Genomic DNA, 18,869 nt, shown 5'->3' with positions numbered 1-18,869 from the left:
AAAAGCAAAAGAAAAACTCCCTCATTGGTACACAATCTGCCCCCCCCCGCACCTCTCCAAACTCCACCCCCTACTTGTTGTTGCAAATAAACATAGAATAGTTTCTTTTAAAACCCTAAATGTAACTTTCTTTGTACAAGCCCATTGCAGCAGTCTCTACATCAATCCATCTGCTTGAGAGACTCTCTTTCTCTTGCTGACCCTCCACCTTTCCAAGCATGATGTCCCTCTCCAAGGAATAGCCTCTCCTAGTAACATGCCTAAAGTATACAAGAGGAAGCTTTGTCATCTTTGCCTCAAAGGACACTCTGGATGCGTTTGCTCCAAGACTATTTCTTCTTTTCGCAATCAAAGAGATATTCAGTACTGTTCTCCAATGCCACACCTCACAGGCATCAATTCTTTTGTAATCCAGATCTCAAATTTATAGGAAGTGTTCAGAAAAACCATGGTCTGATCAGATGCACCACAGTCCTCAAACTAACTAACTGTCCCTCAATAATTTGGAAAGATCCCTGACTGAAGACTTTCGCAGTATGTTATGTCTCCTGATTTCCTGACTGCAGTACTTAAGGGTGTTGATATAGATCCAAGTAAGAAGTTGTTGACAGCTTCAGTCTTTCCTTCATCTATCATGATGTTGCCTATAAGTCTAGTAGTAAGAATTTTTGTTTTCCTAATATTGAGATGCACTCCATATTGAAGGCAAAAACAACACCTCAGTCTTTATCGGAATATTTCTCAAAATTTTAGAGTGAATTAAATTATGACAAGAGGAATAATTTTGTCAAAAGGAAATAATATTTAAAAGTGAAAATAGGTTAAAAATGCAACATGTTCTTATGTAGTACCACTAATTGCCATCATTCATTCATTCATTTACAACTCATTTGGCTAGTAGCAGACCAGTTATAAAGAGTGAGAAGTTAATAGTGCCCCAAATATTTGATATACTATATTACACCAAAATGGATGTCAGAAATGTCAGAAGAGACTCTGAAAATTGCACTAGAGTGCAGAGAAGCCAAAGCACAAGGAAGAATTCAAGATACTAAAGAGTTGAATACAGGATTTCAAAAGATAGCACAGGATGAAAAAGAAAAATATTGCAATGGAATGTGCAAGGAGTTGGAGTCACAATCAAAAGGGCCAAACTCGCTCAGCATTCCTTAAGCTCAAGGAAATGAAGAACAAATTCAAACCTCGAGTTGTTATAATCAAGGACGCTTTCGGCAGATGTTAAATGATCCAGGAACAATTAAAAGAAGATGGAAAGAATATACTGAGTCACTGTATCGAAAGGAATTGGCAGACACAGAAAAATTTAATGAAACAACATATGAGCAAGAGCCTATGGTGATTAAAGAAGTTCAGGCTGCATTGAAGGAAATGGCAAAAATTAAGGCTTTAGGAATAGATGGTATACCAATTGACATATTTCAGTTAACAGATGCTGCCCTGGACGTGCTCACCAAGTTGTGCCAAGAAATCTGGAGAACGACCTCTTGGCCAACTGACTGGAAGAGATCGATATTTGTTCCTATCCCAAAGAAAGGTGACCCAACCGAATGTGGAACTACAGAACGATTTCACTGATTTCACATGCAAGCAAGATTTTACTGAAGATTATCCAAAAACGACTGGAACAGCACATCAACAGAGAACTACCAGAAGTCCAGGCTGGTTTCAGAAGGGGTTGTGGTACTAGGGATATTGTAGCTGACTTAGCTGAAAGCACAGAATACCAAGAGGAATGTCTATCTGTGTTTCATTGACTAGTCATTGACTGTGTGGATCATAACAAACTGTGGCTGACTCTGAAAAGAATGGGAATCCCAGAACACTTGATTGTGCTAATGCGAAATCTATACTTGGACCAGGAGGCAGTCGTCACAACAGAGTAAGGGAACACTGCATGGCTCAAAATTGGGAAGGGTGTTTGCCAGGGATTCATCCTATCTCCATACCTTTTCAACTTATAGGCAGAACAGATTATCCAGGAGGCTGGGTTCTATGAGGAGAAATGTGGGTCAAGATTGGTGGAAGAGTCATCAACAACCTGCGTTATGCAGATGACACAACCCTGCTTGCTGAAACTGAAGAAGACCTGAAGCACCTGCTACAGAGGGTCAAGGACTGCAGCCTCCACTATGGATTGAGGCTCAATGTCAAGAAGACAAAGATTCTCACCACTGGACCAATTGGCAGCATCAGGATGGATGGTGAAGAGATTGAAATTGTACACAGCTTTAGTTTACTTGGCTCCACAGTCAACACTCTTGGCACCAGTAGCCAGGAAATTAAAAGGCACATTGCCATCGGAAAGTCTGCTGTTAGGGACCTCTCCAAAGTACTGAAGAGCAATGGTGTCTCTCTGGAGACTAAGGTGTGTTTGATACAGGTCATGGTCTTCATAATCACTTGTTATGCATCAGAGAGTTGCACAATGACCAAGGAGGATAGAAGGAGAATTGATGCCTTTGAGCTGTGGTGCTGGAGAAGAGTATTGAGAATACCATGGACTACTAGAAAAACAAACAGATTTGTCCTGGAAAGGGTTAAACCAGGTAGCTCCTTGGAGGCAAGGATTCGGAGGCTCCATTTAACATACTTTGGACATGTTGTGAGGAGAGACCGGTCCTTGGAGAAGGACATCATGCTTGGGAGGGTAGAGGGACAGCACAGGAGGGGAAGGCCCTCTATGATGTGGATTGATTCAGTGACTGGGATAATTGGGATGGGAGTGTCAGAGACAGTGTGATTGGCACAGGACAGAGCAGAGTTTAGGGCTGTTGTACATAGGGTTGCTATGAGTTGCAAGTGACTCGATGGCACATATCAACAACAACAACAACATATTACACCATCATTTCCAACATAGTTGTTTCTCCTTTGTTCACTTCTTCTCCACTATGTCCTTTGGATTTAGTGATTTGCTGAACACCTCACAGTGACTCAAACTCATGAGATTAATTAGTCCCCTAAATCTTTGCCCCACATTGACATCATTTTAATAGTCCAGTTTTCCATTGCCTATTTGTCTGACTATATGGTTATGTCATTAGTCATTGCACATGAATGAGTAAATATTCAAACATATGCACTCTCACCATTGCTCAAATTTCCAGTTACTACTAGGAAGACAGAAGTCATGCAGTGTATCCCACACTAATGATTTGTTCTTGCCTTCCTCAATCAGGGTCTTCACATCTACTGGTATTAATGTAGTACCTTTCCACATCAAATACTGTCCATATACCTTGGAAATGAAACCTGTGAATCAAGTGGCCTTCTGCTGGTAAGCAGGAAATTCTCCATAACGCAATGGGCTCTGCCAGTCAACTGGAAATGACAGGGTAGGACCAGTGGGAAAAGAGACTACTTGCTTGTGGTGACAGTGGGTACCCCCCAGTTCCCCGCAGTGGCTTGTTTCTGTAAGAGCCACATCTATTTTGTCACAGAAATGTTGGAGCACCACTTTCTTAAATAGTGTGACATGATAGATACTTTAAGTCTCATAATATTATTTTTAAAAGTATGGAAATACCGAAAAATCAATAATAACACATGCAAGTAAAATTTTGTTGAAGATTATCCAAAAATAAGAAAAGTACATAAACAGAGAACTTTTACACTTACAAGCTGGGTTAAGAAAGAGACCATGGGACTGGAACATCGTGGCCAATCTCAAATGGTTCTTAGCCAAAAGCAGAGAGTACCAGAAGGATGTCTATTTGTGCTTTATTGACTATACAAAAGTATTTGGCTGTGTGGATCACAACAAACAGTGGCTGACATTAAGAAGAATGGGAATACTAGAATACCAGATTGTGCTCATGTGACCAAGAAGCTTTTGTACAACCAGCAAAGGAACATTGCATGGTTCAAAATCAAGAAAGGAAAGTGGCAAGGATGTGTCCTTTTTCCATACCTATTCAATGTATATTTGGAACAGATTAATGTGGAGGCTGGCCTTTATGTGGAGGAAGGTGGCATCAGGTTTGGAGGAAGACTCATCAACAACTTGTGTTATGCAGATGACACAATCTTGCTTGCTGAAACTGAGGAGGACTTGAAGCATTTACTGTAAAAGATTAAGGACTGAAGTCTTCAATATGAATTGAAGCTCAACATCAAGAAAATAAAGATCCTTACCCCTGGGCCAATGAGCAGCATCATGACAGATGGACAAAAGATTGAAGTTAAAGTTTCATCTTGCTTTGATCCACAATCAACACTCTTGGTACCAGCAGTAAAGTCTGCTGTCAGGGACCTCTCCAGAATGCTATTAGAACAAAGATGTTTGTCTAGAGACTAAGGTACACCTATTCTAAGCCATAATCTTCTCAGTTACTTGTTATGCATCTGAGAACTGAACAATTAAGAAGATTGATTAAAGAAGAATTGATGTCTTTCAGTTGTAGTGCTGGGAATGGTATTAAACATACCGTGGCTGCCAATAGAACAAACAGGTCTGTCCTGGAGATAGTGAAACCCAGTTGACCTTGGGAGGCAAGGATTTCGAAAGTTTGTCTCACATACTTTGGGTGTGTTGCAAGAAGGACCAGTCCTTGGACTTCATCCTTGGAAGGCTGGAGGGACAGCACAGAAAAAGAAGACCTTGACTGAGATGGATTTACACATGATTATGGCAATAATCAGAGACAATGAGATTGGCACAGGGAATGGCAGAATTCAGAGCTATTGTTCATAGGACCGCTATGAGTCTTAGTTGACTCCACAGCATATAAAACAACAACCACAACAACCACAACAACTATATTCTGTCATTGAAACAGATTCAACCAACACCCAGTAGCAGGTAGGGAATTAATTTTCAAATGGTGTATATAGTGCAGTAACATCAGGAAATTTCCTTTTCCATAATACCAATGGATGCTGCATGGTAGCCTCTTCAGGGTTTTGTCATAAACTTCAATCTATGGGTGGCAGATACCTCGAGAATAATTTCTGAATGAGGCTCATAAGGACCTAGAGTTAAGGAAAGTGAGACTGCTTTCTGTATTTCAGCTATAACCTTTTCTTTCTCAGACCCTCATCCTAACAGTTTGGAGATATCTGCCATATTCATCCAATTCCTGAGTAGCCATCAAAAAGCTCCACCTTCGATAGGATAAATCTTTTCCCCATAGGCTCCTCACATTTGCCTACAAATCACCCTGATGTTCCTTTTATCTTAAACACATATAAGGGGATCTTGTTTCAAGAGAGATGACACTGCTTCTCAAATAGTTTTCTTGCTCTCCAGCAGCAAAACTACATGTTGGGGGAGCTCCTATGATTACCATCTCTTCATGGGTTCTATGAGGGGCATATTCATTGTCCTCAGTACCATAAAGTAATTCAAACTTAACTTGCACATGCAGAACATCAACTGCTTCCTTTGGAGTGTTTCATTTATTATTTAGATGGGGAGAGGATAAACAAACTTTTAAAAGCACAAACAAGCCTAATCACATATTTTATCCAATCTATTATCAAGCTAATTGTCCCCTTTGGATTAATCTGTTGTGTAACTGGGTCTTGCAGTATCATTCATTACTGTCCTAAAGATAGTTAGGGGTCTTGCATTAACCTAAAAATACTCTTCCATTCTGTAACATTTAGAACAAAAGATGTTGCCCTTAAATTTGTCAATCTTACAATTCATTTTAGTAATGGTTCATTAGAAGCTGCTGATAAGGATCTATAAACTTTTGCAGTTTCTCTATGCCACATCCCCTGTTTATAACAGTTTTCTGCCTATTAGTCTCCTGGACTACCATTTTGGTGACCACAGATCTGAGAGGCATTTCTGGTTGCTTCCACATAGTTCTGTGTTGGATTTTTTTGTTTGTTTGTTTTGTTTTGTTTTGCTTTTTCTTTCCAAGGAAAGTCTGAGGTAAAGGTGTGCCATTCTGTCCTGATAAGTCTTAGTTCAGTGCTGAAATCAGCTATCTTAATTACTAAATTTTTAAATTTCTTGCCAGTACTGAAAGCAAAAACCAAAGAACTATAAAGTTTAACTCTCTATTTATCACTTTATTTCTGTACATATCCATTTAACCAGCTTCTCAGGAATTGTTGTTGTTGTTATGTGCCGTCGAGTCGTTTCCGACTCATAGCGACCCTATGCACAACAGCCCTAAACCCTGCTCTATCCTGCGCCAACCGCACCGCCTTTGACACACCCATCCCGATTACCCCAGTCACCGAATCAATCCATCTCATAGAGGGTCTTCCCCTCCTGCGCTGTCCCTCAACCCTCCCAAGCATGATGTCCCTCTCCCAGGATCCGTCCCTCCTGGCAACATGTCCAAAGTATGTCAGACGAAGCCCCAGGATCCTTGCCTCCAAGGAGTAGCTTGGTTTAATCCTCTCCAAGATGAATCTGTTTGTTTTCCTGGCAGTCCATGGTACATTCAGTACCCTTCTCCAGCACCACAGCTCAAAAGCATCCACTCTCCTTCTGTCCTCCCTAGTCATTGTCCAACTCTCTGATGCATAACAAGCGATTGCAAATACCATGGCCTGTATCAGGCGCACCTTAGTCTCCAGAGAGACACTGTTGCTCCTGAGTACCTTAGAGAGGTCCCTAACTGCAGACTTTCCCATCGCGATATGCTTTTTTATTTCCTGACTGCTGGTGCCAAGAGTGTTGACTGTGGAGCCGAGCAAACTGAAGCTGTGAACAATCTCAATCTCTTCGTCATCCATCCTGACGCTGCCAATTGGTCCAGTGGTGAGAATCTTTGTCTTCTTGACATTGAGCCTCAGTCCATACTGAAGGCTGCAGTCCTTGACCCTTCACAGCAAGTGTATGAGGTCCTCCTCAGTTTCAGCAAGCAGGGTTGTGTCATCTCAGGAATTAGGTCCATTAATTTTATGTTCCACAAATAAATTCAGTTTGGGGTAACTGATTGCAATATAATAGTTGCATTAATTCATGGGTGTTCCTTATCCAATCCAGAGACCAGAGGTTTCACATTCTCTTATTTACTCATTTTCTCCAAAGGCACATGTTACAATAATTCTGTACCTTTGCAGTGATGCTTGCCACTCTGACACCAACTGCATTTATAGTTTATTCTACTAACCTTAGTAGCTATCTAGTTACACAAAAGGAGAAGACAATTGTGTCCCAAATGTTTGATCTGCTTTACTACTCCGTGATTTCCGAATGTTTTCCATTTTATCAAATGTTTTTCCCTCGTTCATTTTCCCCTGCCCATCTATGTTCTTTGGGTTTGCTGGTTCACTGAAAGGACTTACAGAAACTCAAACCCAGCAGGTAAATAACTCTTGTAATTGTGGGTGATAAAGACTGTTTTCGAAAAGTCTGGTGAGCTATGGACCAGGTACATTTATATTTGGATGCTATGGCCCAGGAGAGCAAGTATCCCAAAAGACAGTTAGCATTGAAATCCCATGATTGCATCTCAATGTCAAGAAAATGAAATCTCTCACCACTGGTAACATCATGATAGACGGGGAAAAGATTTAAACTTCCAGTGACTTCATATTACTTTTATTCTTAATCAATACACTTGGCCCAGCAGAGAGGAGATGTGTTGCATTGGAACAGTCTGCAGCCAGGGACTTCTCCAAATTATTGAGGAGCAATGATGTTAGTTTAAGGACTAAAGTGTGTCTGATTCAAGTTGTGGTCTTTTCAATGACTTGCTATGCTATTGAAAGAAGGACAATAAATAAGGAAGACAAAATAAGAATTGATGCCTTTGAATTTTGATGTTTGAGAAGAATACAGAATATAACATGGACTGCAAAAATAACGAACAGATACGTCTTGGAGGAGGTAGAGTCAGAGTGCTCCTTAGAGGCAAAGCTGATAAAGCTTTTGCTCAAATACTTGGGGCATGTAAGCAAGAAGAGTCTTTTCCTTGGAAAGGGACATTACGCTTGGAAATATGGAGGAATGGAGAAAGGGAAGAAGACCCTCAACCATGTGGGTTGAAACTGTGACTGCAGCAATGCACACAAGTTTACCAGCGATTATTAGGATGGCTCAGAATGGGCAGGATTCGGATTTGTTGTGGGTCACTATGCATTGTACTTGACTCAATGGCTCCTAAAAATAACAACAATTAGAGTGAGGCTGTATTTCACCCAAATCCTATCTCATTAATAGGTTAAATACTTCATCACTAAATAGTTAGCCAATGTCTAGAAAAGGCATTTTGAACAATAAACCTTTGAGATAATAATTCCCTAGAAATGGTTAAAGTGCTCTGCTACTAAACAAAATGTTAGTAGTTCAAGCCCACAAGCCTCTATATGGGAGAAAAATGTGGCAGTCTGCTTTAGTGTGTGTGTGAGTGTTAGCATGTGTGTGTATGTGTCTATTATTTGTTACAGGAGTGAGTATTATTTACTAGTAAGCCTAGCCTATTTTATATTTCTTTAGTTTTGCTCCTGTGTTTTCTCTCACTATGACCAGAAACTTCTACTGTGATCCTTTAAAGTGTGGTCTGCAGTTGTCCTCAAGCTCTCATAGGATTTTTTTTTGTCACATAATAATGCAGCTTGAGGTTAATGTGACAATTAACTCTTTGAAGTTATAAAATGCATCATTTCTTTATTCTTTATTTTAAATAAGGACATACCAATACTCGCACCATAGATGACACCAAAGATGCTTGTATGCAAGTTTTTAAGACACCAAAAGTTACTAACCAAAGTAAAATGTAAAACTCCATCTTTGTGCACTATATCTTGCTATCTCCTGTGACTATTATCCTGAATCCTCAGAATCAATCAAAAAAAGGTGATCCAACTAAGTGTGTACATTATTGGACACTATCACTAATATCACACATAAGCACAATCTTACTGAAGACTATCCAGAAAGAACTGGAACAATACATTGACAGAGAACTGCAAATATAACCTGGTTTTCCAAGAGGCCATGACACTTAAGGAAATCATTGAAAATGTTGGATGGATCTTGGCTCAAAGAAAAGAATACTAGAAGAATGTCTCTTTGTGTTTTATTGACCATGCAAAAGCATTTGAGTCTATGAATCACAGAAAATTGTGACTAACTTTGAGAAGAATGAGAACCTCCAGAACTCTTGACTGAGCTTACACAAAACTTAGACCACAAAGCAGTCATCAGAAGAGAACAAAGAATCACTGCACAGTTCAAAATCAAGAAGAGAGTTCATAGGAAAATGTCCTTTCTCCATACTCTTTGAATCTATATGTGGAATAGATCATTCAGGAGGTGGACTCTATGAAGAAGAATGCCATATTATGATTTGAAGAAGATTCATCAACCAAGCACCTGCACTATGCACATGACACAGCCTTGCTCCCCAAAACTGAGGAGGACTTGAAGTGTTTGCTGCAGAAGGTCAAAGACTGCAGTCTTCAATATGGATTACATCTCAACATCAACAAAACAGAGATTTCACCATTGGGCCAACTGACAGTATCATGATAGAGGGAGAAGATATCGAGGTTATTAACACTTTCATCTTTCTCAGGTCCATAATTAACAACCTTGAAACCAAAAGTCAATGAACAAAAAAATGAATTGCTTTAGGAAGATCTTCTGTCAAGGATCTCTCCAGAGTGGTAAAGAGTAGTGATGTAACTCTAGAGACTACAGTGAGCCTGATCCAAACCATTGTCTTCTTAATTATTTGTTGTACCTTGGAGAGCTACGTTCTCTACTGAGGATGTCAGAAGACAAAGAATGGATTCCTTTGAGTTATGGTTCAGTAGTAGAGTCCTGGAGAGGGTGAAACCTGATTGTTCCTTGGAGGCAAGGATCATGAAGTTCTTTCTCACATACATTGGGCATGTTACCAGGGGGTCCAAGTACTTGGGGAAGGACGTCATTCTTGGAAGGGTGTATGGTCAATAAAGGAGATAAAGACCCTAGATCAGATGAGAGATACAGAGAGTGTGGTAATGGAGACAGGTGTGTCAGATTGGTGTGAGATTGTGTGAGATTGGTGAAGTATAGGGTAGGACTCAGAGTTACTGTTTAAAGGGTCACAATGAGTCATAGTCAACTCAATGGCACATAACAAGAAGTTTACACATTTTTCCCTTAGTGATGCTACTATCTACTTAGAAATTTTTTACAAAATCAGAAACTTAATTTGAATGTAGAAATATTCTCTACAAACCTAAACAAAGTGAGGAGTATAATCCCTTTAACCTGCCCATTGCTTCTGTAAAAATTTTTAACTTCGACTAATCTATAGGGAAGTTCTATGCTGTCCTACAGATTTACTGTTATTGTAGTATGTTTCTTTTGGTTTTTGGTCTGCAAACCCTTAAGTCCTGAATATATTTATTAATATATGTATTCAGTACTTATTAATAGTATACAAATGCAATATATGATATATGATATATGATAGAATATAGAATACAGAATATAGAATATATATTTAAATTAATGTATTCACTACTTTTATAATGCAGAATATTATATAATATAAACAAAATTCACAGCATGCTCTTAAAATTTATGAAAAAACTCACTGGAACATAAACTCTCTAAAATATCTCAAATAAATAGACTTGAAAATAAGTCTTTTTCAAAAGTGATCATGATGGAATAGAGAAGAAGGAAAAATATTTTAGTTATTTTTGGAACCAAATGAGGCAATTTAAGATAGGTAAATATAATTACAGAGAAGGAAAATTAGCACTAAAGGAAGACAAATTATTGGGCAAAGGTGCTGGCATAAGGTGATCAAGACATTTTAAAGGTAAAGCTTAATTGAGGAAGTTTAGAGAAAAATATTTTGGAAGCATTTTGTGTTATTAAAAAAACTTCGGAAAAAAATTTAAAAAAAAACTCGGTTGGGAAAAATTTTGAATTGTCATTCCTTATTTAGTAAATTAGTTTTGCTTTGTTTTTATAAAGGATGAGTTGCATAACATTTAATTTTTAAACAAGCTAATGTACCTATCCAGTAATAAACATTACTTCATACAATCCTTACATCAATGGAGATTGAAATCACTGCTATGCTTATTAACTGATAAGAAAATAAATTATGTTTTTTTTTTGGCCAAAGTCTCACAACTATTTAATTAAAACTGTTTAGTTAATACAGAAAGAGAAACTGTTTGATTCCAAAGCCTATTCTTTAACTGCTGAATTCTGCCACTTTTCTGAATATTATTTTAATAAAAGGAAATATATGATAATTGTTGATCTAATGTATTATAGGTATATTCTGGAGATCTAGGTAGTGATTCCAGAAGGAAAAATTGTAAATTTTATTTAAATTCAAGCTTTAAGAACAATTATTTCTATCTAGTAATAATAAACTTTGAAAAAAGTATTCTAATTATGGATGTCTTTGAGTGGACTGCCAGGATAACTGACAGGCTATCCTGAAGAAGAGGGTAAAATGAATTTGCTCCATGGAGACAAAGGTTTTAAGACTCTGTCTCACATACTTTGGGCATGTATCCAGGAGAGACCAGTCTTTGGAGAAGGAAATCATATTGGAAGAGTAAAGGACAATGAGGGAGATTGACACAATAATTGGGGTAATGAGGTAGTTATTTCAGAAACGATAATATTAGCTCAGGATAGAAAAGAGTTCTGAGCTATTGTGCATGGGTCGCTGATAGTCATTGACTCAATAGCAGCACATAAAAATTAACAAAACTACAAAAACAAACATCTATTAGGCAAATGTTTCTTCTCTTTCTGAAATGTCCTTATCATTATGGATGCATTGGGTAAAATGTGAAAAGTCCATCTTTAAAAACATTCAGTTTGCATAGTTTAATATTATAGCTTTATTATTCATTTTATTGTTTTAACTCATTACATTAGGGAATATTGATGGAGTCATTGGTAGGCAACTACTCTGTCAAACGAAAGCTCAGACAATGCAAGTTCACTAGCTTCTCCATGAAAGCACGATGAGCAATCACCTCCTGTGTGATTTACAGCGTCTGAAAACCTGCTGGAAGTTTAGCTGTTAGTCTATTCTGACTCGATAGCGATGAGAGGAAGAGAGGATTATATTAGTTACAATAGACCATACTGGTACAAGTTTGTTAAAACAAATAATAGCACAATAAAAAATATTTTCTGTTCTTGGTACATACCAATTAACACGAAACTTTTTCAATGTCAAAAGAATCTGATTTTGCTTCATCACATGGAACTACCATTCAACAGAGCTTTCATATTCTCAAAATTCAAGCAAAAAGTGGTTAGTGTGGATTAGAACATAAAAATGCATACATATGCTATGGTTCATTCCTGAGAATGAACCACATCACTTTTAGCCATACCCTATCCTCTAGAATTCATTAATATTGTCAAACCATCTAACTGTCTGCGGAAGACCCTGAATGGTGTAAAGTGTTAAAATACTTGGCTACTAATCAAGAGCATGGAGGTTCAAGTCCATCCAAAGATACCTTAGAAGAAAGGCTTAGTGATCTACTTCTTATAAGAAAGTCATTAAATTCTCTAGAGCATAGTAATATAGTAATATTCTGGCACACTATGACTCACTTGAATATATATATATATATATATATATATATATATACAGCAACTGGCAAAATTACTTAGGGGACATGTTGCTATAATCCAGCTGTTTGTCCAAAAAGAAGAGAGTCTAAGAAGCCAGAGGTCTCTACTACATTTGGATATACTACAGCAAAATATATGACAAATAGATTTTAAAATATAATGTAGTTCAGATACTTACTTATAATAAAGAACATCATTAAATTATATCAATTGTTGTTGTTATGTGCCATCTAGTTACTTGCAACTCATAGAGACCCTATGTACAACAACCCTAAACTCTGCTCTGTCCTGTGCCAATACACTGTCCTGTCTCTAACACACCCTTCCTGATTACCCCAGTCACTAAATCAACCCACCTCATAGAGGGACCTCCCCTCTCAATAAACCATGATTTTATAGGATGACGAGAACACCCAAAGGAATATTACACTCATTTTAGAAACTAAAAATACGTCATTGCTGTTAAATCAGAACCCACTCATAGCTGAACTTCCAGCAGGTCTTCAGAGACTGTAAATCACATGAGAGGTTTCCGTCTTACTTCCTCAGAGTAGTTGGTGGATTCCAACTGCTTGCCTTTGCCGTTGTAACTTGGCATCTCTATTAATCACTTCTAATATTCTCTGCACCAAATTTATTTTTTTCCCCTCTTATGTGTTGTTCTATATATCATAGGGGCCTCTCCAAAATTCTGAAAAGCAATGATAACAAATCTAAGGTGCACCTGATTCAGGCTATAATCTTTTCAAATACCTACTATGTATCAGAAAGCTGGACAATAAATAAGGATGAAAGAAGAAGAATTGATGCCTTTGAGTTCTGGTGCTGTGGAAGAGAACTGAATATTCCCATATTGTTCTTGTTGTTATGTGCCTGTCTTGTGCCAATCACACTGTCTCTGATACACTGTTCTGATTACTCCAGTCACTGAATCAATCCACCTCATAGAAGGTCTTCTCCTCCTGTGCTGTCCCTCCACCCTCCCAAGCATGGTGTCCCTCTCCAAGGACCTGTCCCTCCTTGCAACATGTCCAAACTGTGTTAGATGGGGCCTTAGAATCCTTGCCTCCAAGTAACAGCACTTTCCAAGGTTTGACCCTTTCCAAGAAGAATCTGTTTATTTTCAGATTTCACTGGTACAAATGGTTAACTCCACAATAAGGGATATATCTTTCACTTTTCTGTAAAATGCTGGTCTGTCTTATACTTCTCTAAATCTGAACATTCAGATTAAGACAGACTAGGAAGAAGGATTGGCCATCCACTTCTGAAATAGCAGGTCTCTGAAAACCCTATGCACAGAATATTCCCATAGTCTACCAAAATAAGATACAGATAAATTTTGGGAAAAGCGCAGACAGAACACTGCTTAAAGGCAAAAATGATGAAGCTTCATTTTTCATACTTTGGACATAGAGCTAGGTTAGGCTATTCCTTGGAAAGTTCCTTTGTGCTTAGAAAGATAGAGCGTTAACGTAGGAGAGCAAAACCTCAATAAGATGGATTGACATGGTGACTTTAGCAGTAGGCTCTAGTGTGTCAGAGATGATGAGGATGGCACAGGATAAGGGCAAGGTTCAGGTCAGCTGTTCATAGGGTTTTAGGAGTTGTTCTCTACTCAATAACACTTAATGACAACAACAACTGGTGGTGTATATCACATAACAAGAAAAATAACTAGTCATGTAATTGGTAAGGAGTCATGTTGCTAACCAAAATACTATACCTCTGAAGGTCCAAACCCACCAGTGACGTCCACCACCATGGGGGAAAGGCGGGCGGAGTATCCTATTATGATTTACAGCCTTGAAAACTCATTGGAAGGTTACTGTAAGTTAGAACTGACTTGTTTACAACAAGTGAGCAATAATATTACATAGAATGCTGAGGGACCAATGGTTAACTGCATAGCTGATAAATAAAAGGATAGTAATTCAAATCTACTTGCTATTCTAGGTAAGAAAGATATGCTACTCTCCTTCCATAATGATTACAGCCTTGCAAACTCTGTAGGGAAATTCTACTCTGTCCTATGAGATTGCAGTGAGTAATAATGTTTGATAGAAATGAGCTTTGGCCTGGATATGTAGTGTATGTTTTTTCTTTTCTTATTATATATTTTTTCCAGGATTTTAAAAAATTGTTTTGCTTTTGTTTTGTTTTATTTAATATTGTAGTTATCATGTCTTTAATGGAGGTTAAAAAGAATGCCCAGTGCATTACCTCTGGTCTCGGAAGCCTGGGCATTCAGTGCGTAGGACAGAAATGAAGCACAATCACTGGTGGAAAACTGCAGGAGACATGACAAAATCATTCATTGTACTTGATTTGGAGAAGATATCAAGAGAAATATCATTTGAAAGTTAACGTGTTTCTGTATTGTAATCTTATTTACTCTTCAGGAATAATTTCATACAATATAGAACAATTTGAAAATGCTAAAAAGGAAGGCAAAAAGGAAGTTATTGTTATTTTACATTTCCACGGTAGTTCCCTAACATGGAGCTTCCAGATAAATCCATCCGACAACATAAGTGACGAGGCTATTGGCATGTATTAGAACAGAAATAATTATTGCCCTTCATTAAAGCGTCTCAATGAATCAGACAGCACACTAAACACTTTATAGTCATTATTTGACATGTTTTTAAATCTTCACATAAACTCTATGAGGCAAACATTATTCCCATTTTACAAATGAGAAAACTGAAGCATAAAAACTTAAAGTACTTTGCTCAAAGGCATCCAGCTAATAAGTGGAATCGTTTGATTCAAGCCTTGGGCAGTCTGAATGTCAGAGCAATCTCATTTTTCTTAAATACTACATTATAAAAAGGGCTCATAGTAGTAATAACTATCATTTATTGAATGTCTATTATGTGCTAGTCACTGTGATAGGAAGATTACTATAAAATGGAAAATACATAGTGTCTACCTCACAAGGTTGTTAAGAGGATTAAATGAGTTGATGTGCAGAAAATTAGAGTGGCCTCACATAAAGTAAAAATTCTGTGACTCCTCTCTCTTTAGTTTTTAAAAATGTTCTTATGCACATCCAAAAACTTCTCCAACATTGTAAAAAGGGAAGCCACAGACTGGGAAAAAGTATTTGGTAATGACATGTGAGATAAGGGACTTATCCGTAGAATTTATAAACTACTTGAGAACCACAATAAGATAAAGGTAAATAATCCAATTGAAAAATGGGCACAGAATATGAACAGACACCTCACCAAAGAAGACATTCAGATGGCCAGCAAGCACATGAAGAAATGTTCAAAATCCCTAGCTCTAAGAGAGATGCAAATCAAAACAACTATGAAATATCATCTCACCCCAGGAAGAATAGCAAAATTTAACAGAACAACAAGCAACAAATGCTGGTGAGGTTGTGGAGAAACTGGAACCCTTATTCACTGTTGGTAAGAGTGTAAAATGGTGCAATCACTGTGGAAAGAGGTATGGTGCTTTCTCAAAAAGTTGCAAATAGAGATGCTATTTGACGCAGCAATTCCAATACTGGGAATATACCCCAAAGAGACCATAACTGCCACCCAAGCAGATATATGCACAACCATTTTTATCACAGCTTTGTTCACAACAGCAAGGAGGTGAAAACAGTCTAAATACCCTTCAACAAATGAATAGATAGAGAAGCTGTGGTATATCACACAATGGAATACTACACTGCAATGAAAAACAAGGAAATAATATTATTCAAAATGGGTGACCCTGGAGGACATTATGCTGAGTGAAGTATCTCAGTCACAAAAACACAAATACTGCATAGTGCCACTGTTGTAAAACAGGACTGACATCAGGGTTTGGGGGAGATTGAGAAAGATGGTATAAATAATGTATACTGCATTGAAACATATGAGGGAGAAAACTGTTTGAAAGGAATATGTGATTGGGTATTTTTGTCATGACAGGAGTCCAGAGTGAAGGCTGCATAGTGGAGTGGACCTGGGGGGAGGGACTATAAAACAATGAAAGATCTAATATCTCTGTAGATGTTCATTGAAATGAAAAATAAACAACCTAAATTAAAAAACAAACAAACAAACAAACAAACCAATGAAAGAATCTTCTTTTACTTTTCCAAGAGGGGTGTGTACTGGGTGGGAGGGGTGGGTGGAAAGAAAAGTGCAACAATGAATGAATGGAAATCCAAAGTCTCTATAAATTTTCATTGAAATTAATAATAAAAAATTAAAATAATGTTGTTCTTGCTATTTAAATAGGAAACTTATCCTTTTGTACCTCTGATGAACGTCCTTTAATAGCTAACTGGCCATCAACATGTACTATAATGCCTATGAGCCAATGAAATTTATTCCTTATTTAGGAATGTGTTCCACCTCTGGAAATCAGGTTAAGTCACACATTCTTGAACATATATGATAATGTTCAATATTAATAATTTTCTTAAAAAATAATATGCCTTTTATTTGTGGTGTTGGAGAAGAGTGTTGTTCATTCCATGGACTGCCAGGAAAACAAAAAGTTTTGTCCTGGAGAAGGTGGAACCAAACTGATCCCTGGAGATAAGGATTTTTAAACTCTAGCTCACATATTTTGGAATGTGGCCAGCAGTAACCAGTCCTTGGAGAAACATATCATCCTTGGAAGGGTGGAGGGAAATGCAGCAGAGGAAGACCTAGAATGAGATGGATTGACTCAGACACTGTAGAAATGAGTTTAGGTCTGTCAGAAACCATAAGATTGGCTCAAGATGAGGGAGTTATTGTACATAGGGTCAATATCAGTCATAGGTGACCCAGTGGTACATAACAAACACAACAATCTAACTTATTATCTTGATAAACTTCCAATAATGAAATGTTTATTAAGATTCTTTGAAAGAATGCAGAAAAGAGTGAAAATAGACATCATATGGAATGCCACATAAAGATGACCACCCTCCCCTTAGAACTCCTTCTGTTATCTGAATATAACGAAGATGTAAATATCTATTTCAGAATCTACCTTAACATGAAATTAGCTTGCTAGCATTTTTGCAAAGATAATTCTGTGCTATTAAAAAGTATTTAAAATGTCAATGCAGAAACATTATTTCATTTCACAGTATGTACATGCTTTTGTTGTTAGGTGCTCTCAAGTTGAACATGACTCATAGGGACCTTATGAACAAAAGATCTGAACCCTATTCTATCTTGCACCATCTTCACACTTCCTGACACACAAAAGCCCATTGCAGCATCACCATAGAGAGTCTTCCTCTCCTTCACCGACTCTCCACCCTTCCCAGCATCATGTCTTTCTCTAAGGAATAGCACCTCCCAGCAACATGCCCACCCCCAAAGTATGTGAGGCAAAGCCTCATCATTCCTGCCTCAAAAGAATATTCCAGTTGCATCCTCTCCAAGACGTATCTGTTCATTCTCTTGGTCATCCATGGGATGTGCAGTGGTCATCTCCAACACAACAACTCAAAGGTGTCAATTCTTTTTCTATTATCCTTATTCATTGTCCATAGCTAGTAATCAGAAAGACTATGGCCTGAATTAGATGCACCACAGTCCTCAAAATGACATCACTACTCCTCAGTAGTTTGGAAAGGTCCAAGTGCAATATGTCTTATTTCCTGACTGCTAGTACCAAATGTGTTAACTGTGGAGCCAAGCAAGATGAAGCTGTTGACAGTTTCAATCTCCTCTCCGTCCATCATGATGCTGCCTATCAGTCCAGTGGTTAAGAATCAATGTAGATATTATTGAACAGTATCATTGATATTACATTCAAGCAATATACCAGTGACATTGAGAAGAAATAGCATCATAGAGCACTTGATTGTTCTCATGTGGAACTTATACCTGAAATAGGAGGCAGTTGTGCACACAGAGGAAGGGAGCAGTGCATGGTTTGGAATTGGGAAGGGAGCACACCAGGGCTGTAGTCTCTCTCTATACCTATTCAATCTGCTGAGCAAATTACCCAAGAAGTTGGAATCTATGAGGAATATGCACAAAATACAAATTATTTTGTTTCAGATCCTTGTAAACCACTTCCTAGTATCTGAAGTATCAATTTCCATAAAACTGAAAGCTCTACAAATCCAAGGTCTTGTGACTAAACTTTTAATTTTTTTGATACAGCCCATTTTAATTACTTGAATAAATGAGTCAATACAAGCCATTCCATGCTCACCAAGTTGCTCAAAAAATCTGGAGGACAACCACTTGGTCAACTGACTGGAAGAGATCTATATTTGTGCCCATCCCAAAGAAGGGTTACGCAACAGAGTGTGGAAACTATAGAACAATATCATTGGTTTCAGATACAAGCAAGATTCTACTGA

The 18,869-nt window shown here is 37.9% G+C and overlaps 1 protein-coding gene across 1 annotated transcript in view; it reads right to left on the bottom strand.

The window, feature by feature from the left end:
• ELTD1 (EGF, latrophilin and seven transmembrane domain containing 1) overlaps positions 1–18,869 on the bottom strand; it is a 218,516-nt gene that overhangs the window by 83,554 nt on the left and 116,093 nt on the right. The window lies entirely within an intron of this gene.

The sequence above is a fragment of the Elephantulus edwardii genome, unplaced genomic scaffold, assembly GCF_000299155.1.
Source record: "Elephantulus edwardii isolate Elephantulus edwardi_28Jun2011 unplaced genomic scaffold, EleEdw1.0 scaffold00069, whole genome shotgun sequence".
NCBI classification, from domain to species: domain Eukaryota; kingdom Metazoa; phylum Chordata; class Mammalia; order Macroscelidea; family Macroscelididae; genus Elephantulus; species Elephantulus edwardii.
Note: the sequence above shows the minus strand (reverse complement) of the source record. Positions and strands in the feature narration are given on the sequence as shown.